The sequence below is a fragment of the Canis aureus genome, chromosome 34 (assembly GCF_053574225.1).
Source record: "Canis aureus isolate CA01 chromosome 34, VMU_Caureus_v.1.0, whole genome shotgun sequence".
In the NCBI taxonomy this organism is placed as follows: domain Eukaryota; kingdom Metazoa; phylum Chordata; class Mammalia; order Carnivora; family Canidae; genus Canis; species Canis aureus.
Window position 1 is genome coordinate 10442901 of NC_135644.1, and position 23068 is coordinate 10465968.

The 23068-nt window shown below is 43.3% G+C and overlaps 1 long non-coding RNA gene across 2 annotated transcripts; it reads left to right on the forward strand.

The window, feature by feature from the left end:
* The first annotated feature begins 1688 nt into the window (after positions 1 to 1688).
* On the forward strand, positions 1689 to 19127 carry LOC144304635 (uncharacterized). Of its 2 annotated transcripts, XR_013371559.1 has the most exons (6): positions 1689 to 2470; positions 4201 to 4289; positions 5895 to 6208; positions 10869 to 10937; positions 11771 to 11951; positions 17528 to 19127. It is a non-coding gene; the product is annotated as an uncharacterized LOC144304635 (long non-coding RNA). The 2 variants fall into 2 exon arrangements; XR_013371560.1 differs by lacking the exon at positions 4201 to 4289.
* Positions 19128 to 23068: the final 3941 nt, after the last annotated feature.

Consider the following 23068-nt stretch of genomic DNA (forward strand, 5'->3'; position numbering starts at 1 on the left):
TTTACATCAATATAAAAACATGTGTTAAAGGGGTTCTTCTACACTATTTCCCTCTTTCAGGAAAAAAAAAATCAGAGACTGGTTTCCATTCTATAGAACTACTATAATCAGGTATAAGAAGATTATTACATAACAACATTTCTGTCGAGATGGTGAATACTTCTGAATATATTTGAAGAAAAAAGAATATTCAAAAAAAAAGAATATTCTTGGCCTTTGATATGTTGGAGGTACTTGAAAAGGCAAGAAGTTTGTAAAAATATTTTACTGCTGTAATCTACAAGACCATAAAAACGTGCCAGTAATTATATTCTAAGTGACTGAAAAGTATTTCTTCCAATCGCTTTTTAAACTTTGAAAAAAAATAAACTTTGAAATTTTGTGTGTACTTTTAGTACCCTTCTTTTTAGTGTTCCAAGTATTTTGTTTTATTAGCTGTGTGACAATAGTGATATTGGACTTTCTTGTTTTCCTTTCTACACGAGCAGTTGAAAAACTTTTTATTTAAATCTTTTTTTTTTTTTTGATATTTGCCAAGGGATAAATTTGAATGTGTGCCCCGTTGAAACAAAAATCCACCCAAGTTCATTTTTCTCTCCGAAACTTGACATTGATCCTGATCTCGCAGTTTTTCTGCACTCAGTCTGCTACTGAAATCAATTTGGACATGCCAGTTTGTAGGAAAATATTGACAGCGCAACTTTTACGTGGAAAAATATATATTTATCCGAAATGAGACCAGAAGGTGTACTTGTAGCATTCACTCATTAGGATGATAATTTTAAAGGTAAATTTGCACTCAGGAAGGATTTCCTTGTGCTGTGTATTTATGAATATCTAAGTTATAGCTACACTGCAACTTGAAAACTCAAGAGCCAGGTACCGAATTTCTGTATTTTTTAAAGTGACCGAGGCTCAGGATATGAGAAGCAGATTGGCATCGTGCAGGCAAGCAAGCCTTTAAACTTATATTTTAAAATATAAACTTAATTTTGGTTTCTGACAGAAATCTTGTGGCCAGCTCATCAGTTTTCCAGACCAGTTTTAAAGCAGCATGTAAAAATGACCTTTTCCACATTAGAAGTTCATATTTAAGTTTCCTTAGCTGCAAAATCACTCTCAAACAGAGTGTTTTATGGTAAGGGCCATTTCATGTGTTGGTGCCATTGATTACATATGAATGTATAAAAATCTTGTTTAAGGACCAGTAAAAGTGAGGAAATTCCAAGTCAAGCTGGCTAATTCCATTCATAATTCATCTCGAGTGCCTGACTTCAGAAACTTGCAGCGGTTTCGAGCTGTGCACACAGAATCGCGGGGGAGCGAGGCCCACTTTGGCCTCCTTGACCAGGGAGGCTATCGTTGATAAAACTATGGAATGTAGGTGAAGCTTCCAGGTTCTGCAGGAACCTTCCAACCTTGACCCTGTTTTGATTTTCACTTTTTGGAAATGTAAACACGGAAGGACAACTTTTGTGTTCTGAAATGGGATTGCCTGCCACCCACCCACTTCCTGCCCGCCTGCACCTCTGTTGGGTGATGCTCGGAGGAGGAGACAGCAAGGCCTCGCTGGGCCCTGTCCCCTCAGCCGCGCCCACCCCTGGCCCCTTTTATTCTGAGAGGATGGGACATGCAGGGAGGACCCAGGCTGACTTGGCTCCAGCTGTGCGTGCACAGCCCTCGGCCCTTCTGGGCATGGGCGAGACAGCCATCAAGGCCTTGCCCTCTGAGCCAGGAGGAAGCCCTGCAGAGCCCTGGGCCTGGATATTGGGGTGCTCCCAGGCTGTCCTTCAGACCCCAAGCGGTCCTCTGCTCGCTTTCCAAGGCTGCACCGTAGGCCCATGCCTTCCCTCAGCTTTCGTGTTCAGGAAGACCTTAAAGCATTTTCATGGAGCTGCTTAAGCATTCTGAGCCATTGTAATTTTAAACCAGACCCATTTTAGGAGTGAAAACTGGCCCAGAGAGAGTCTTTACAGAGTAACTTCAATCTGACATGAACTCAAGTGACTTTGTAAAAATAAGATCCCAAAGGGGTGGGTTTCTGGTGGAAAGGCTGCCGGGTACTCAGCACAGGGATCCTCAGCACCAGTTAATATCCACCAAACACGCATCATTAAACTGGAACAAACATGACCCTGAATTACTGGCTCCCTATTTTCCTGAATGTAGGTCATTTTGTGTCCTTACAATTTAACGTTTCAAGGGATTTCCTGTCTTTGAAGTCCAGCCCTCCGTCACCTGTTTGGATAGCCTCCTTAAAAGTAAGGGCTCCGTGCCTACTTTGGAAGGCTTAGTGACTCCGTGTTCCCCTGGAGTTTCCCAGGTCACTAAGGCAGCCCACCTGCAGGTGCAGGTCTCTCCTTTACAAGTCAGCGCCTGCAGATCCCCTATCCCAGACTTCATTTCTCTAGGTCAGAGCCTACCAGAAAAGCCCGGAGCCATCCATTCACCTGGGTGAAGCCATAAAGAGGTAAGCTTTCATAATAAGGAGCCATATATCAAAATTCTTAGCTTTTGAGAACCGGAATAACTAGTGCTCAGGCATTAGAGTCTCATGCTAGAGCAAAAGATGACAACGGGGTCAAATGTACCGGGGGGGGGGGGGGGGGGAGTACACCCATTTAAGTAATGACCCGCATTGAAATATGCTTTTAAAAACATATTATTTTTAACTTAAGAATGCATATTATCTCATCACCTTTTATCATATGTACCCTAAATATTTTTAGTGAGAGTCTGCGTATTTAATAAGAAAGTGTCATTCACATTGAAGAGTATGTTAAGGAACAGCGGTGAGTTGGTTCTAGGAAGTGTAGGTGTGCTTATTTTTACCGAATGATGCGGAAGCTCTTTATTAAATACAGCACACCCTACAAATGAAAAGCTGTTTGCATATATTTAAATGACCATTTACCCTTAGCATGTCCACCAATGAATCTGTTAGCACGTCCACCAACTGATCACTATGAAGACTCAACTCGTTCCTTTTTGGAGCGGTTCACTCATTGTTTGAAAGCCTGGGCACAAATCAGAGATCTTCACAGCACCCCTCACCGAGAGTGTTTTCATCTTAACATTAAGTAAACTATCAGAATTTTATGAATTTTGGGGGCTTTCTTTTCAAAGAACTGGACTCACGTATGCATGAAATGAAGACATTCCAGTAAGTGAGAGGGAGAAAATAAAGACAGATTTCTTCACAGTTCTGGCTTAAGGTTATGATCAGAGAAGAAAGTGGCCAGGAACTGAGCGTGCCTAAAGGAAGGAATATGAAGCTAAATCTGTATCTCATTTTTTGATAATGAATTGAAATGCAATTTTGATGTCTAGACAATTTCTCTTGGTGGGTATTAATCACTCTGATCCAGCTGATTTCTTGGGAAGAAACTGTAGCCATTATAACCGAGTCCGCCCTGCTGGGTTGCTTTCTACCTAGTGGCATGGGAATCATCTAGAAAAAAAAAATCACCTTCACAAAGCATCCATCCTAAAGGTACAGCTCTCACGTCTCTCACAAAGCAAGTGGTACCCTGTCCTGCCGAGGAGGAATACACTCAGATTCATGCACTTGTCTCAGGTTTTTGGTGGTCTTCCCGGTCCCTGTCCTTGACAATTGTAAGCCAAGCCATTTGTAGGGTGTGTGTGTGCATCAGAATAGATTCTATAGCTATGAAATGAAAATTCTGTCTGTGGTCACACAGTCCTGCACCTTTCACGTGGGTAAAATATTCCAATTATTCCTTGATTATATCACAGACGATACGAGAATACGATAGGTGGAAACAGGATACAGAGCAGCTGAGTATCTCTGCAAACTTGGAGCACTTAAAAACACTTTGAAGTCGCACAGCTGCTTTTTCTTTAATTGTCTTCAGTAAAACTCCCCAAAACCCCACAATGTCTACCTTAAAAGCACCAGGAGTATTTTAATTGGGTAATAACCATCCATATTTTCCTTCTGATAAATTAAAAAGAATTAAGAATGAAATTTTATGATGATTATAAACTGTATTACTGACCCAAGGGACAAGAACAATTACGAAAAATATGTCCTACATATTTGGCGTGAATATGAATTTAACTTCTAAACCATTCATCTTAAATGCTCAAGCAACTTATTAAAGCTTATAAAATAGTATTCACATAGTGATAAGAGGGTAACGTATAATCATGATTGAGATCATGTCCTCAATATTGCAGTGGGCCCCGTGCCAAATACTGAAGCTGACTCGGTCTCTGCCTGTTGGGCTGCTGATTAAAAAAGATATGCCGTAAAAGAGGTGAAAGAGGTAACAGATTTTTGTGAATCTGAGATCCCTTTTTGGTCAGTGATTATTTTAAAAATGCTTTTAACACAACACATCTTTCCTTCTCCTCCTCCTCCTGCTCTTTCCTGTTCTCCCTCCCCCTCTTTCTCCACCAATTAAAATCACAAACCATGAGAAAGAAAAGTGATTTTTGGAAAACGTGAAAAACTGGCCAATCAGATTCTGACTACTAAATCTTGGGAGTGGATCTGGACAAAATGAAACTTTTCAGCTAGCAGCTGTCTGAGGATGACTTCAGCTCACATGAACATGAATCCTCATTTGAGGGTAACCCCACCAGGCTTAGCCCAGCTTTGGCCAGGCCCCAGGATAAGAGTCTGCTTTCAGAGCAGGAGCGTTTCTAGCTTTGAGTCAATGCTACCTGCCAGCCCTCAGGATCCATGAATTCTCACAGTAAACTTGGAATGAATTTAAGACGACTATAGAAACTGCCAGATTTCCACGATGTGGGCCAAAATGGGCATGCTAAATGGAGGGGCCGCCTGCATCTGAATGTTCCTTTGGCCCAGCCCTGCAAAGTCCCAGCAGTCGCTATTCAGACACTTAATCTATGTTAACAGAATTAAGCACTTTCGAGTGTATATTTAAGCTGTAAGTGGCTTGTTCCACTGAAGTATTGGGACTTTTTAGCATGATCTGCCTCTGTAATGATAATATAAAATTCCCAAAGATTTAACCTTTTCCCCTGGGCCTGGGTTTTATTCAAGCTCCACTGTGTCACCCCTGCCAAGTTGCTTAACTGGTCTGAGTTTTGGTTTCCTCACTTATGAAATGAAGGCAGTGATACCTCTTTGCAGTATTACTTTATTAAATGACCTGATATTAATAAAGTATCTGGCACACGGCTTGCAGTCCATAAATGTGTCCCTGGAGTTGCAAGGAAAAAAAAAAAACAAGATTAAATTCTTGATCTGAGTTTTTCATCCCTAACATTTTAGAGATTGTTCAAGAAAAAAGAGCAACTAAATGCACAGCTATAATATGAGCATCTGGTTTATACTCAGAAATAAAGCTGTGAATTCGAGCTTGAGATTTCAGTGTTATAGCCAACCCTCCCTCTTCCCCTCTGAAGGAAATTTTTTTGGGTGTGACATAAAAGAACTGAATTCTTTTTTTACTCCCAAAGTGATCACCTTTTGCTGCACAAGTCAGGTTAGAAACTGACCCAAAGGACTTGAAATACATAATTTTCTTGGAGAAAAGGAAAAAAATAAGGGAGGGGTGTTTGGGGCCTCAGGGTAATGCAAGAATGCCAGAGCTTGGAGGTTTTTTCTGATTTGTATTTTACAAAACTTCTTGTGGGAAGCGGCCTTTCTCCACCAAGATTTATTCTTTGATTAGTTTTTATGGCCACATTCTGGACTCTTGAATATAAGGACCCGGAACAGAAACGCTGACACACCTGTAACTAAAGTGGTGTGATTGGCACCCCCATCATGTTGTAACTGATACACAAAATAAACTGACGGGAATTGCCACAAAGTTTAGGCAATAGAGGACCTGCAATAACTTTTATGTCTGAGCATATTGTAACAGGCTGACAAACTGTTTGATCTTGATCTGCAGGGTGAAACCCATTCCCTGTCACTCTCAAGGAGTAAAACATCATTAAATCTTCACGAAAAGATCGTTCACTGCAAAACACTGGAATTTTTGAACTGGAGTCAAGAGATACGACACTATTTTATGTTGATCCATTCAATGGGCCCTAAGAGCCCACGGAAAGATGCCGGAAGAATACGTGGATGAAGTAATCGTTAATAAATCTGTTGATATTCCCAATGTAAGAACAGAAAGAAATGCTCTGACCTCTCACTCCAGAAATAGAGGTCCTCCTACACATGTCACACCACTACCTCGGATACCAAAAATGAACTCAGGTTGGCGGTCATTACATAGTTGGCTAAACACTGCATTTGGGGGTTTAGGTTTTACTGGATGTTCTTGCTGCAATTGCTTAACTTGAGAGTTGAGATTGGCTTTTAACTTTTGGATATTATAAGTACCCAGTCATCGTAGGGAGCGTTCCAACTTTATTTTTCTTGGTTATGCTCAACTAAATTTTAGGCAGATAATGCCTCTAAAGCTTTGTTTTTTCCCGCTGATTTTCCCTGCTGACCTACATATATCCACCTGGGTGTCCTCATATCTAAAGTACGACTCCATATAGAGTCATTGTAAGATGACAAATTATCAGTGTATATTCCATCATCCGGACCTAAATCAACTGGTACATTTTGGAGGACTCTAGTTTGTTCTCATCCTTTTGTAGGTAGGTGTGGAGAAGGAGGGGAGGATGTGGGGTCCTCGGCTGCAAGGAGAGGACATTCTATTCGGGGGTAATAAAGGATCAGGTTATTCAAGAAAGTGGAGTATTAAGAGCTAAATTGTGTGGTGCATATCTCAGGGCTTTAGGAGATCAAAGGAAAGAAATCCCAAGGAGGACAGAAAGGAGTTAGGAAAGGATTCTCCAGAAGAGGTGGGTTCGCCACTGTGTTTGGGAAGGTGGGCAGCTTTAGGTAGATGAAAAGAATGTTCCCAGCAAGGGGAACACAGTGGGTGAAAATGCTGAGAAGGAATGAGCTCAGTATGTTCTTAGACCTGTAAGGATTCCAAGAAATCGTGCTGCTGTGCTTACTAGCCTTGTTTGTCTGGAGCCAGCCAGTTTTCTTAGGGACAGATTTGACAGTCTGCACACAGTGAGGTCTACTTCATTTTAGCTTTGTGTCTTGCTTCCCTTAAATCCAGTTAAAATACTATTCTGGATGATGTCATTTCCCTACTTAAAATCCTGGCATGGCTCCCCATTGCTCAACCTCTTGCAGGCTGCTGGCAAGGCCTTCATGACCCACTCCCTCCCCACCTTGAGCTTCATTGCATCTATGGCTCCTTCTTGCTTCTCACAACCCGGCATCAGCCACCTGGAACCCATCATGTTCTCTCTTTTCTCTGGCTGCATACAGGCTCACGTCTCAGCTTAAACGTCCCTTCTGCAGGGAGACCAGGTTAAGGCTCCCCTGCCATTTGCTTTCACAGCTCCCTGCAGTAAGCATATTTTGTCTTCATTTTTAAATATCTATCTGTCCCACAAGACTACAAACTCCTTGGGATGAGAACCCATGTTTGGTTGATCATGAGTGGCCAGCACAGAGCCTGGCCCCAAACCATGTATCCATTCATTCAACACTCCCTACACCACATACCAGGCCCTAATGCAACAGGGAGCAAAACTCTGCTCTCCATTTTCATATTCTGCTTGGAGAAACAAACACTAAAACTAGCTAAAAGCAAAATACATAGAATGTACATATTCGTGGGCTAGCATAAATGCTTAAGACAGGGATCCCTGGGTGGCTCAGGCCTGCCTTCGGCCCAGGGTGTGATCCTAGAGTCGCAGGATCGAGTCCCACATCAGGCTTCCTGCATGGAGCCTGCTTCTCCCTCTGCCTGTGTCTCTGTCTCTCATGAATAAATAAAATCTTTAAAAAAATATAAATGCTTAAGAGACAAATAATGCAGGAAGAGAAGACAGAAAGTGTCTGGTGCAGGAGGAGCTTTAGGGGGAGCGGCCAGGGAAGACCTCCCTAAGACAGTGTGACATCTGAACAAAGACCTGGAAGAGGGGAGGGGGTGAGATGTGCACATACTGGGGAAGAACAGGCAGAGTGAAGAAGAAGGAGGTGCAAAGGCTGGGACTGTTGTGCCCCAAGAGCATTCAGAGGGCAGTGGGCTGGAGTGCAGAGAGCAAGGAGAAGGAGAACATGAGGTCAGAGCATGAGGATGGTGAGGGAAGGACACTAATCATGCACATAAAGAAATGGGTGTAGGACTGTTGTTTGTTGTTGTTATTACTTAATAACATCAGCACTTGGGACTGGGAGACCCAGAGGCAATAGCCTGTGTCCTTTTCTGCTTTAAAGACTATTTATTTCTATTACTTTATTTATTTTAAAGAGTTTATTTGTTTGAAAGAGGGAGAGAGAGAAACAGACTCCCCAGTGAGCAGGGAGCCAGATGTGGGGCTCCATCCCAGGACCCTCAGATCATGACCTAAGCCGAAGGCAGATGCTTAACCAACTGAGCCACCCAGGTGCCCCTAAAAACTATGTTATATGACAATTTTAATGATTTAAAACAATGCTAATATGCAACACGGAGCAAAGCTCAGCTATCAGAAGCAGCTTGAGGAAAAAGATACCAAGGCGAGCCACACCCCCCTCCCCCGGGTCTTGAGCAAACAGCAGGAGGACCATCCCTGGCACAAGGAACACATGACCCCGCCTTGTGTCTCTGCTGGAGATTTATGAAGTGAAAGAACATGAAAGTAGGTGCCTTCAGCTACCAAAGGTTTTTGTTTTAGAATCGACCTTCCCAGGGGAAGGAAGGCAGAGGAGCCCCGGCCCGGTGGCATGATAATGGTGCGGAAAACAGTTGTGGGTCTTTGGGGGCCTTGTTCTTCGCCTACTACCGGTATGATTAGCAACGAAAGGAAGTGTTTCCCCAGGTGACCCTCGGCTCCTGAGCCAGTGAAGGACATGGTTTCCCTGAGCCCGGGGAAGGAGTTCCCGACATGCCAGGGAGGGCGTGCCCGCCCGAGGAAGGTCTTTTTGACCCTGCCCAGCGACAGACTGCAGAGTTGACGCCGGCGGGCGGCTGGGGGGGAGGCGGGGCCCGTGGTCCAGACAGCGGCGCGGCCGTCCCTTGGCACGTGCCCGCAGCCCGTCCCTCTGCAGGTGAGGCTGCGGTGGCCCATCACCCAGCAGGTGCCGGCGGCCCGTGTCCCTCAGCAGGTACGGCGGCCCGTCCCTCGGCAGGTGCGGCTGCAGTGGCCCGTCCCTCAGCAGGTACAGCGGCCCATCCCTAAGCGGGTGCAGCGGCCTGTCACCTGGCAGGTATGGTGGCCCATCACCCAGCAGGTGCCGGCAGCCCGTGTCCCTCAGCAGGTACGGCGGCCCATCCCTAAGCGGGTGCAGCGGCCTGTCACCTGGTAGGTGCGGCGGCCCGTCCCTCGGCAGGTGCGGCGGCCTGTCCCCCGGCAGGTGCGGCGCCCGGTCCCCGCGCGGCCCACCCGCCTTCCCGCTCCCAGCGCTGGCGCCGGCCTTTCCGCGGTGACCCGGCCCCGAGGCGCAGGGCGTGCAGGCCGCGCCCGGGCGCACGCCACGTGGTTGGAGCCTGAGAACCGCGCGCACGCCTGCCCTGGCCGCCCGCTGCACACGCGCACACGCGCACACGCGAAGCCAGGCGCGGGGGTCGCGGGGGGCACGGGGCCACCCGACCAGGGCGCCACGTGGGAAGCCCCCCCCTCCCCCGCGGTTCGCAAGGCCTCGGCGGCTCCTCCGCGTGGGGCGTGTCCGGCGCGTGACCCAAGGCGCGGCCCGGCTCCCTTGTCCCGGGTCTCGGCCTGGCGTCCCCGCCCGTGGAGGCAGCTGGGCCGGGCTTGGCCTGCGGTCCGACCCGGCGGCACCAGAGCTGCGCGATCCAAGTCCGCGGGAGTCCGGGCCGCTGCCAGAAGCTCGGGCTGTGCCTCGCACGGGGCTCCTGGTGCCGCCGGGCCGTGGGGTTTGGTCTCCAACTGCACACATGTGGGGAGTCTCCGGTCCCGGGCTGGTAAGCCCCGGCTGGGCCGAGCTCCGCTTTAATTAACGCGGCCCTTGGGCTGGCTCGATTTCCCATGTTTCAGCACCTCGCTGGGTGTAACCTTAGCTTTCCATTTCGTCCGCGCGATGGATCTGAAAGGGCCCAGGTGAAGTTTGTCTTTGACTTGACAGCTGGATTACCTCCAAGTTTCACAACCGCCGAAGAAAAGTCCCAAATCCCAGCTCTTCTTATCATTTGGCGCTTTATGGAACAGCCACAGTGGGTGAGATGTTAATATGGTTAGACACGGTTCCAGTAAAATGAACTTATTGCTTAAAAGTTTGTGCATCTACTAAGTGTGAGCAGTAGAGGCAGTGGAAACAAATGAATGATAGATGTACTTGAGGGATGACAGTGAGACGCGGCCCTGAGAGGCCTGGGAAGAGGGCAAGTGACTGCCGCCAAGCACTAAGCTACTTAAATAAAGGCATCTAATTGGAGGAGACAGAATGTTTCATTGCCTTTTGGGAAGAGTGTTCAGAGGAAGAAGGAGGATAGCCCAGAGTCCTGAGGAGCCCCAGTGCTGCAAGAAGCTTCTCAAATCCGTTTGAGATGATCTGTGATAGAAGAGCACAATCCCCTTTCCCCTTTTTGTTTTACTTTTGCATTTCTCTCAAATATTTGTTTTTAAAACCATGGAACTTCATCACCACCACCCCCCCCTTTTGTTTGTTAAGTCATGCTCATTAGCGTACTAAGAAATTCTTCTGCAAAACTTACGGGCTCTGGGAATACAGCATGGCCCAAGCTAAAGAGGGTGCCCTCCCATGAGCTGCACCAGCTGCAAGCAGGGGAGTCACTCCAGTCATCAGAAATGGTGTGTGTGTGTGACTTGAAGTACCATCTGTCCTCACCATGGTCTGCGTGGAGCATCTTCTAATACTATTCACTCTTCTTTTGCAGATTTCTAAATAGTGACAGGTTCTCAGATCATACGATACTAGGAAAGCGCTGCCAAGGATAGGAGAAAAGGTAAATTTCTATTCCCTGGAAAGGGCTATCCTCCACTAGAGATGGTCACTTTTCACTTGTTCATCAGTTTCTTGTGAGTTGACTAGACAGTATGACCATCTCTGAAAGGCCTGGGTCCGTAATAGCTTTGCCACTTATCAGATGTATATAGTCTTTGTCCAGTTTCTTCATTTGTCTGTTGGAGTCACTAACACATTGTGGAATTGTTGCAAGTATCAAACAAGCTAGCACATGCTTCGTGCATGTGTTATATGAATCATAAGCACTCGACAAATATATTTCATATTAAGTTTTGTTTCTATCATGATTCCTTATTTCAGAGATCAACAGACATGATTTTACAACATGCTAGAGCCCCTTAAACATGTTCCCTAAAAGACCCTTGTTAACAAAATGTACGTTGTTTCTTTTATTCATCATTGCCAAGATAGAGCCAGGCATTCAGGGCAGTCACTTAAAAGTCTCTCATCTTGCAAAACCCAAAGAGGTTTATAGATGTGGTCCTTGCTTCAAGAATTTTACGTCCTGGTTGTGGGTCTGTGATTACCCAGCCAGTGAAGGTCATAAAGATTTTTTTTTTTTCCTGAAAGATAAGGGTATAGGTAAGGATTTGGTTAGTTAAGCTGTCACATCCCATTGACAAGACCAAATATTTGTGAGTGATGCTGAGTTAAGAACTAGAAAATTGGCTTTTTGGCTTTCTGGCCTTCTTTGGCTCTGCCAGCCAAAAGCATAGTTGTATTTTAAAAAGTTGACTATTTTTAATTTATTACATATTTACTATCTGTTGAAATTTTTTCTTTATAAACTGCATTATACTTTTTAACAAACAGACTCAGAAAGTGAAAAATCGACATTTAGGTTTGGCTTGGTGGCATTAATCCTACAAACATTGGAATACTAACCAAATTTTCGGATGCAAGCCATGTGCAATAGAAGAAACAAGGAACCACATATTAAGGACGGATTATGTGCTCTGTTGCCACTCAGAAATTCTCTGCCTTGCTGCCCAGGGTAAGGAAGTGATGAGTGACTGTTACTGATTACAACGCTGATCCCGTTTTCAATGGGCTCTTTCTGTTTGGCTGACATAAAGGATTCACCACCACCTGGTCCCATCAAGTTATTGCTCAGTCACCAGCAGGAATGATACTTTCCCTGCCAGGATCACTGCTGCTAGGAGAACCAGATCTTTGGGCAAAGTGAAGACTCAGGACCCCAGTGAATGAGAATCCTGAACAAAAGACCGTTGTGTCTTAAACCAGCCATATTCTTTGTACTTGCCTCCGACTGTAGGTTTAGGAGGAGCCACACCAGGAGCCACTACCAAATTTAAGGACACATGTTGGAAATTCTTAAAATTCCCTAAGACTATGAAAGCACTAACTTCGGCAGGGAGATTGGGGTGGGGTAGTTAGAGGGGTGAGGAGGGAGGTGGATGACAAGGAATAAGGGTTGGGAGGAGGGTCTCCTGTGGAGGCTGACTTGGTAGATGCTACAAAGGATTTGATTTGTAGATTTCTAGAAGAAAAGGGGAAATCTGAAAACAGAATCAAAGAAGTCTCGTATAGTGAAGGGAAATCCAAGCTGGGATTGGTAGATTGAAGTCTAATTACACATTCAAAAAAATATTCAGAGCTCTAGGTTTCTTCCACTTATGACTTCACTCTGTGTATTGAAATCCTAGCTTCCAGTTCTTGAAGGTGAGTTTAAGAGAGTCTCCCCTACTTCACGTGATATTGTTAAGGGAAAATGAGTGATGACATACACAAAAAAATCAAAGAATGTCTATACATGTGCAAGATTTCTATCTTCTCCCCTAGACTCTGAGCTCCTAGAAGACAGGGCCTTGCTTCTCTATACTCAGAGGGTCTGCTGGATGGTGGACAGGCACTTATATTGAATGATTGGTTATGCTAATTCCTGGCTGGTTGGCCATGCAGAAGAAAGTTGCCATTGGAGGTGTTGAGTAGGGCCAGTGGTCGAAAGCAGGTCCTGGAAGGGAACACCAGCTTGGAGCTGCCCGTGAGAAGGGGTCTCTATGAAGCTATTGCTGTCTGTGGCTATAGAGAAAAGAACATTTAGATTGGAGAGGCAATGGCCGAAAGGATTCCTGTCTGGGTCTTTATCTGGCAGAAACTTGTGGGAAACGGGTCCCAGCTCTCTGATGCCGTGAACGGCCGTCTGCGTGAAGCAGGAAAGTCAGGTGAAATCAGTTAGGGTGCTCTGCTTAGTGCGGCTGAGCGTGATGGATGGCTTGGTGTGCTGTTTATCTGGTGCAGGTTGGTATTTCACCTCTGTTTTCATTAGACTGATGGTAAGGTAATAATTCTTTCCTCTGGCTGAAAAATCTGTCTTCAGCCATTTGTTGATCTTCTTGAACGGGCACTTCAGGTGCACAGAAGTCACCCTAAAGGAGACTTTGAATGAAAACTTAAATAATGCTGCCCGGCGTCCATGAGCTCTCAAGCAACACAGGCATCTGTGAGACTTGCTGTGGTGGTGGGGTGCACAGAGTCACATTTACTCAAAGAGAACCAGCTTTAAAAAATGGTCCGAGGTAACCATGCCTGCAGGAAACAAAGAGCCAACGTCATGCTCTTGTCTCTTGAAAATTTCAAGCTTATTTGCAAGTTAAATGGAAGCAGGGCAGTCTTCCTGCGGGGGTTTCCATGAAGCCCCATGCTGCAGTGGGAAGCACCCCAGACTGGGATTCAGAAATCTCTCCATGGTTCTCCCTACCGGCAGATGTCTTCATATCTCTAAGGCTCAGTTTCTTCATCTCTTAAACAAATAATAGTATATGTGGTGGTTTTAACTGAAAGCTCTCATCAAGATAACTTAGCTGTTCGTTTTTCTCCAGGGCTATAGGAACACACTGGGAACAATGACAGAGGCATGTGATGTTAATGAGCCGTGGTGCTGCAGCCTCTCCCTCTTGCCAACCACTTTGATGAGGAGCATGGAAGGCAAGAGGAAGATGTTAGCTCAGTTAACATCGGTCAAGGAAGCCATCTCCCCGCAGCTGACAGGATGGGTCCTTCTAAGCAGTGTTCTGGGTTTGTGAGGTGATGAGCTGGTGACCAGACCTCTGCCAACAGAGTGCGTGAAGTTGCTCCATCTGCAGGGACCAGCTGAAAAGTTTTACTCAGTAGGGCATAGTCAGGCCATGGGGAGACAGAGTTGGGATCTTGGACTCTTGGTCTCCTTCAGGTCTCCCATTCACAGTGAGGTTGCCTTCCATTCCATCCACCTGGGGACAGCCCATCCACCCTTTCTGTAGCATAGGCCACTTCGCTTGACAAGTGGTTTTTATTTCATGTAACTATATAACTAGGTGAACGTATTTCTTGATTTGTTCTCAACAGTCCAGTTTATGCTTTTTGTGCCAGAATAAAGATTACAGCACTCCCATTAACTTTTATTTTCTTTTTTCTTTTCTTTTCTTTTTTTATTTTTTGAGAGAGAGAGAGATTGTGAGTAGGGAGTAGGAGAGAGGGGGAGAGAGAGAATCTCAAGCAGGCTCCACCCTGAGCATGGAGCCTGATAAGGGACTTCATCTATGACCCTGAATCATGACCTGAGCCAAAGTTCAGAGTCAGATGCTTAAATAACTGAGCCACCCAGGCACCTCCTATTAGCTTTTAAATTATATGGCACCACAAATACAACAGATGACTTTTTCTGTAGGTACCTTCTTCACCCCCCAAGGAAAGCCTCATGTATCTTGCTAGTGTTTCCCTTCTGCCATCATCTTAGTTGGTTTATGACCTACAAATACAAATAAATTGTTACTTTATAATTTTCACACAGCAATCTATATCCATCAATATCGTTTTCAGGGTACTCCCGACTGGTTGGGGGAGTCACTATGAAGAATTGTGGTTGCTAAAATGTAATTCTTCTAATGAGGAAAAATTTTCCCCCAAATACTTTTGTGAAGATTAACTAACAAAACCTTTGTGGACTATCAATCAAATATAAGCTACTATTATTAATAATTCTGAAATAACAATTCCAACTAAAGAATGATTTTTACTCGTCCATTCTTCAAATAAGCGATTAGTAAACAAACATTGTGTAATGGTTCCTGGCACTGGGCTAGATCCTGGAAACACAAAAATGAAAGACAATCTCTGACCATAAGGAATTGATAGAAAAGGAGGAAAAGAGACAAGCAAGTGGTGACAGCCTGGCTATGGTAGCACAGAACAGAAGCACCCAACTTGGCTTCAGGTCACTTCAGTGGAGAGGGAGAAGGGGAGATGCTGGTGAGGAATGGCTTCCAAGAGTCTGTGATATGGAGGGCCCTGAAGGGCACATAAGAGTTAGCCAAGGGAGAAAGATATGAAAAGTAATTTCTTTCAGATTTTTTCTAATATTAGAAAATAAAATAAGGAAGACAAATTCAGAAGTCAGGAAACATATCTTTTGCTTGAGCACTGATGTCTTCCTGTTGATTCAAAAGGAAGCTGTTGCTAACGGCAGAGGCTTCTTGTGCTCTCAGAGACTCAGTGGTTGAATAAGCTTTCATAGTTAGAAGACTCCTAAAAAGCTAGAATTCTGTGAAATCACTTTTCAGTAGAAAGTTGTGAGCCATTTATGGAATTTAAAATTTTCCAGTAATCATATTACAAAAGTAAAAAGAAATAGATGAAAGTAATTTTAATAATATGTTATATTTAACCCAATATATCGAGAAATATTATCTCATTTCAACAAATAATTAACCTGAAAATGAAATACTTTGCGGTCTTCTTTTCACGTGAAGACTTCAAAATCTAGTATGTATTTTACACTTGGAGCGCATTTCAATTCATAGGAGCCACAGGCGAGAGCTAGTGGCTGTCGTATTGCACAGTGCAGGTTTTTTGTTTTTTGGGTTTTTTTGCACAGTGCAGTTTTATAACATCAGATCTCACCGTAGTCACAAATAAAAATGAACCCCAAGTGTCCTGACTCAGTTTATGCATGACTGTTAAGTCTCTCGCATATATAAGTAGCATATACTCATTCAAGAAGGGATAAACAAAGATTCTACAAAGATCCAACATCCTGCCCTAGGTGTTCCCTTATGTTTGGTCGCCACTAGTTTATAATGAACGACAGGCCCTATACGTCAAACTATATACAGTCTTTGACATAGAGATGTTTTAATTGCGGGTGCAGCCAAAGCATTTCAGGCTTCACAGGTTGGTTATAGATTCCACTGCTGCGGGAGCCAGTTTGTGAGTGTGCATCTGTGATAGAATTCAGAACCAATGATTCCATCACCAAAGATGTGTTCAAGGCAAACCTTCCCACGTAACATTGGTCATGATCAGTTTTTTTCTTATCGAGATAGTTGCGACGCTATCTCCATGAGGCATATTGCATTTGGTGGACCAAGAGGGAAGAATGATATCAGGATCAAAGTCCTGCTAGTGAGTCACCATTGGGAGGCAGGGATCTCTGGGTCTCGGTTTCTGTACCTGTGCAATGGCAGTAATAATTTTGGCCTCAAGGCCTTAGCATCAGGAAGGTAGGAACAGGTACTTGTCATCTTTCTGATTCTCGGTTTAGCAATCGTGCTGATGTGGCAACAGATGTCTCCATCTCTAAAAGTGTCCATGAGCTACAGAGCCACCCAGTGAGTCACTTTTTCTCTGTTCTCTTTACTGGGTCACTCACAGTTTGTGAAAGAGCATTTCTGATTGCATAGCTGGCGCCAGGGGCAGTGTGGAGTCATCGAGGATGTCCCTGTCAGCCCAACTCCTATAAAAACTGATTATTCTCTAGAGAGGCCGCATGCCATCCTGAGAGAACTGTGGCTGGTGCCACAAAGTTCTTCCACAGAGGAGGTACACAGCCCGGGGCCAACTGTGTTAACTGCAGATTTCTCAGCTGTGAAAAATGAGAAAGCAATCTTTCCTCCTCTAGAAGAGAGTTGTGTTTATTAATTAGTTTGTATTTCAAAGTGCTTTACAACTGGCAAGTTTCACTATTGAATTCAGGAGAATTTCCTTTCATTTTATCCGCCACCACATTAGGATGAGAAGAAACTGTGCTCACTGAGGCTGTGAGAAAAGTGGAGGAGATTCAGGCAAAAAAGCTAACAAACCTGACTTCCAAAGGTAGTGGCTCATTTCCCTGACTGCAAGATGGCACCCATTAACGGGAGCTTGGGAAATTAGGTATCTCAAAGGGCAGCCCAATCTGCTTTCTGAAGATGTGCATTCATTTTAGATTTAATTTTTATGATCCCTTCAAGATAAAAAAAAAAAGAAAAAAGAAAAAAGAAGATGCGCCAAATCACCCTGGGATGGTGGCTTTGAAAATGACACCTTCCCCTTCCTCCGTGGGAAGTGGTAGAAATGCTGTCATGTTTTCTTACTTGAGAAATGGGAGCTTGGACTTGCTTGTATCCCAACTTCTAGATCCTCAGATCTCCTTGTCCTTTTTCTAGCTGATGCTAGAAATGGTGCCCACCAGACTTTTCCTACTAAGTGTTCCATTATCACTGAAGATTAATTGTTCAACAAAAGGGAACACATTCATATTCTCCCCGTGGCAAACCGTCCATTCAGTTTTTTTGTTTCCTTCTATTCTAGGGAAATGCGGCTGCCCAGCTGGGACTGTGCCTCTCAGTTTCCTTTGCATCTTGCTAAGGTCCTGGGACAAGTTTTCACCAATGGAGGATGAGTAGAAGGAGGGTTTCTAAGTAGGCTCCATGACCAACATGGGGCTTGAACTTACAACCCAAAGATCGAGAGTCGCGTCCTCTACCACTGAGCCAACGAGGGACCCCCAGGAGGGTTTCTAAGAAGTGGGTGTGCCTTCTTCACTGTGTCTGTGGGCCGACAATGATGCTGAAGACCTAGATAGAAACCTGAATCCTCTCTCTCATAGATAAGGAACATCTTCTTTGAATTATTATCTGAGTGAGAAACTTCTACTATGTTAAGCCATTTTTTAAAGTCTCTGGTTACAGCAGCTAATGTGACCCCAACACATACACTGCCGAAGCTACACTCTTCCTCAAGATTCCTATCGTAGTCGTCCTTTCCATGCCAGACCACGAAACTCCTTTAGGACTTTGATGAAATCCGTATAGTGCAGAGCATGTAAGGTATTTAGTACATGCATGTGAAATGGAGGAAAAGAGGAGGAAGGGAGGGAGGGAGGAGTGACTGAATTAATGTGTATGCATTTCAGGTGACTCACTTATTTTCTTTTAAGCCTTCCAGCTCAACATGTCCATCCCTTCCCCACCCTCCATTAAGTTGTAAAGCCGGGAAATATTTTTTCCTTTCTTCATGGTCTTCCAAAGGTTGAATGCAGAGCCTTGAGAGAAATCACTGGCCAGAGGAAAGCAATCCCTTAGAGAAAGCAATCACCCTAGAGAGCTGGGCCACCGCCAACATCTCCATCAGCAACTTGGAAGAGTTGTCTGACTTCCCAACACAATAAAAATGGAGACATGAGCATCCAGAGCCCCAGCCAGCACAATTACATGAAGCCAAAGCACATTATCACTTCTGGGTTGCAGGATTTATGACCAACTATGATGGAAAATAAAGACAGAGATACTTGTCTGAATTCATCCACAGAAGGCAATACATTTTAATCATACAGAAGTTGTATATATTGTACTTTTTCTAATAAAAACCTTAGCAAATGGAGCAGAAACAGATGCCAGCATCCCAGAGAAAAAAAGAAAAATGAAAAAGATTGCCAGTTTGCTCCTGTTTAGAGGATAGACAATTGATATCCTTTATTGTTGAAAAACTCTTTTTAAATGTACTAAGGTGTTTCTATTTTGGTGGTTTCCTGGATTTGGGAAACTGCTTCTAATTTGAGTGGAGCAGAGGAGTAGGCTTGTATTTAAGCATTAAGTGGTGAGGCTAAAATCCTGCCACTTCTAGGAAGCCTGTTATTTCCACGTGCCACAAATGTTACTTCCTGTGGCAGTGAGTGCTCCTGCCCTGACCTCCCCTAGAATCGTGCTCTTCATCCAGCAGAGCATTCTTCGGTTTTATTACCATTGCTCATTGATTGTCTTCACTCTAGGATGTGTACTCTCCCCCCTCCCCCAGGAGTGAAGGCCCATGGGCTTCCTGGCCCGGTGCTGCCATATAGTGAATACTCAAAAAATATTGAAGAGGCCTGATTAGGTTGTGATTTTATGTAATTAAAATTCTTCACACAGACCACTTGTTTCCACTATTGACAATGAAAAGATAAACCATCATGGCTTTTGTCTAATGTTGTTGAATTTTGAATTATTTAAAGACATACTGGTGAAACCCCTGTCTTACTGTTTATCGGAACCAAAAGAACAGCTTTGGAACCTCTGCAAGTTAAAAAGATTGCTTGAGAAAGGAAGAGATGCACTATATAATCCTTCAAACACAAGACTCATTGCTTAATTCTGTCAATGCTTAGAATAACTCCTTGAACCCTAAAAGCGAGTTTGTTTGCAGAACACCTGACACAGAGACCACAATTTTATGATGTTTGCCTTTCACAGTCAAGTTTACATTAGGGAGCTATATTTTCCCCATATTTATTTTTAAATCGTTTGAGTTTTCCAATGAAATAACATTCTCTTTTTCTTCCCTCTTCCCAAATGAACACATTTATTTTTTTAATCGTGAAACATTCTACATGAGGCTGTGGTTGGTGGTTGGGATGCTCTGGAGTGGTGCACCTGGAAAAGAATGTGTTATTAGCATTCAAGGAAATACTTAGTGGGTTGAATGTCTAGCCACTAAAATAACAGTTCATCATAGCCCAGATATCCATCCAAGAGTGGCAATCAGATTTCCTAGAGTCCAAATAAAGGATGAGAACACTGAGGAGGGGCAGATCAGAGGGACAAACTATGTTTGGAAATGGGAAGTAGGTCAAGGAACTAAGGATTTGAAATGTAGGGGAAGAAAGGGGGAGGACGCATGGATCGTCTCCTCCGTAGACATCCAGTTTGAACCTAATCTACGTTAGTGAAAAGTAAAATCATTATCTGATGTTTTGTGGCCACATTGAAAATGTGTTGGTAGTTTCAGCCAGACTAGAGTCAACATTGAAAACCACCAGCACCACTGACTTGAGCTGCACAGCATAGCTATGGCCCAAACCTGGCCAGAAGGGCCTGATGCCAATTATGGTCAGAATGGGGATCAGAGCAACAGAAGAGCCACATACTTACTCGAGGTGGCCTCCAGGGGAATGCTGGGATATCCATCCCTAGGCTACTCATTCACCTCCTCTCTGGAGCAATAAACAAAGAGATGGCAAGAGGCTAAGCTCCTTTAGTTAGGAACTTTTTTTTCCCCCCCTAAAGATTTATTTATTTATTTATTCATGAGAGACACAGAGAGAGGCAGAGACACAGGCAGAGGGAGAAGCAGGCTCCATGCAGGGAGCCTGATGTGGGACTCAATCCTGGGTCTCCAGGATCACGCCCTGGGCCGCAGGCAGGTACCAAACCGCAGAGCCACCCAGGTGTCCCTAGTTAGGGACTTTTAACCTTTAGGTGATTATAGATTCAAAGATTTATGTTTTTATTCAATAATGACCTGGAGTTCATGTATTTCTACATATATACATGCATAAGTATATCTATGTACCTGCCTGCTTAGTGTTTATATAAATGTGAATGAATTTAAAACATTCTAAACTTAGATTGTGGTAATGGCTAAACAAGTCTGAATATGCTAAAAACCATTAAATTGTTCATTTAAATGGGTAAATTTTATCTCACTGAAGATGTTTTTTAAAAAATGAATGTATTTATCTCTTTATTTTTCTACAACTAAAAATCATACACTGGGTTTTGTTATTATTATTGACTTCCTTCCTCCTATGCTTTTTCCCCCCTCTCTTCTCCAGGTCTTGGTAGTCCCAGGATACACTCCAGGATTGCTAAATGCTGGCTAACAAATTATAGCTTTTTTCTAATTTTAGAGCTGCCAGGCCTCGTCCATGTTATGAGGTCATCAAGAAAAACTATACCAAAGATGAAACTGACCCAGAATGGTGCTCCTCACGTGCTCCTGCACTCCTGCCCCCCTACCTGCCCAGCTTCTCATTGCCTCTCTGGGTGTGGATGCCTATGGTGGTCTCAGGCATCACCATGTGAAAGATGACGTTTTCAGTGATTTCTTCTTCTAACATTCTAGGATGTGGATGAAATTGGTGGGAATTATTGTGAATGTCAAACTGGTGGGGGTTTTTTGATTGAAGTATAGTTGAGATACAGTATTATACAACACAGTGATTTGACATGAATATATATTGTAAAATGGTTGCCATAATAAGTCTAGTTCTGTGGTTATTTTAAAACCTATCTTCAAAGTCAGTTCATATGCAATAATTCAGCTGTACAATGTCTTGGGTGGTATAATTGCAGTTGTAATTGCAGTTGTTGTTATAATAGATGATAAAATCTTATAAGGGTTATATTCCTCAGTTTTGTATGAGCTATTCATCTCTTTTTTTTTTTTGATGGGTTGATAAATCAAGTGAATAGCATATAGCACTGCTTCTCAAATGATTGTGAAAGATCTAATTTTATAAAATTTCCAAGAGATTGGTAACTTTGTAAAACCAGCAAAAATAAATTGTTAGTAAAAAAGAGATAAGAAACAAAGATATACAAAATACATACTCCCTTTTTAATATTTGGTTCAATAGACATTAAATTATATTTCAATAAATATCAAAACAAATACAAGATAGGAAAAATAGATTGAATTTTTAAAAGCTATACACATTGTTCACTGAAAACATCTATAGAGGTAAATAATGGAGAAAACTGCTGTTCTACTCATAATTTTTATAATTTTTCCATCACAACACAAAATTACTAGTGAAATACACTCCCATATTAAACACCTATATTCATGCTTTTACTGAACAATTTTTATATCAATATTTAATGTTAATGTAATGGGTGAATTTTGCCTCTTACTTGTTAACATACCTAATCTAAGTAAGATTGATGACAATGTTATTCACAGGAGAAAGTGTATATCAAAACTGTTTCTGTGTTTTCATAATACTTAAAATAGAGAAACCGGTCTTACAGAGATATATTCATGAGAACAAGGAAAAAATAGGATATTCATTTTTAACTTTCTCCAAAGTAAATTAGTGATACTCTATTTGCAAAATTTTTAAATTCTTTGTCAGTAACCATTTCCAACTATTCTATAAAGTTATCGTTGAATTTAAATTAACTTTTGATGAAAGATAGGGATTCTATCGCCACATACTTTTGGGTTATAATTGACAAATTAACCTTAAAATATCACGTCTTACACAGTCCTACTTCTTACTATATGTGATTTAACTAAAAAATTCAGCACTTTCTGATCTGGCCTGTGTGCTGATCAATGAAATGAGTCCATTGATCATGCATTTGAATGTCAAGCCAATGTCAAATTGCTCTCCAGGTGCTATACAGATTTGCTCTCCAGGTGCTGTACAAATTTGTACCCACTTATTCTCAATCTCTGGACATCTCTCATTGTGGACCCGTAACAGTTGATGGACCAGCACTGGCTCTTGGACCACACTTTGAGTAACACTACTTTGCAGATATAGTATTCCTTAATTTGTCAAGCAATTGGGGTCGTCTCTTGAGATGAACTCTAGCATAAGATGGGTGGTTGGGCTCTAAAAACAGATTTTAGAAAGGAGCTAGGATGGCAGGATAGTAGGAGGAGCCTAGATTTTCCTCATTTCTCAAACACAGCTAGATAAGTATCAAATTATTCTGAATACCCAGGAAATCGATCTGAGACTAACAACAAGCTGCATGACTAGAGGGAGAGAAGAGGCCACATTATGGAAGGTAAGAGGTGTGGAGACGTGGTTTGGGGGAGAAATAGATTGTGGGTGCTGAAGAGGATAGGGAGCCTAGTCATGGAGATAGACGAGAGAGAAGGAGAGAGAGAAGTACATAAGGCATGGCACAAAGAAAACACTTCCCCAAAGCCTTTGACTATGAAAATGAGAGGGGTTGATTTACATGAGTTTTTAAAACCAATGGGGCTCAAAGACAGAGTTTTAGAGGTTTATAGAGTGGCCAGTGTGGAGCCCTGAGGGGGCTCAGTGTGCCTGTGGAGGAGGGCAGAGGCCTGGAGTAA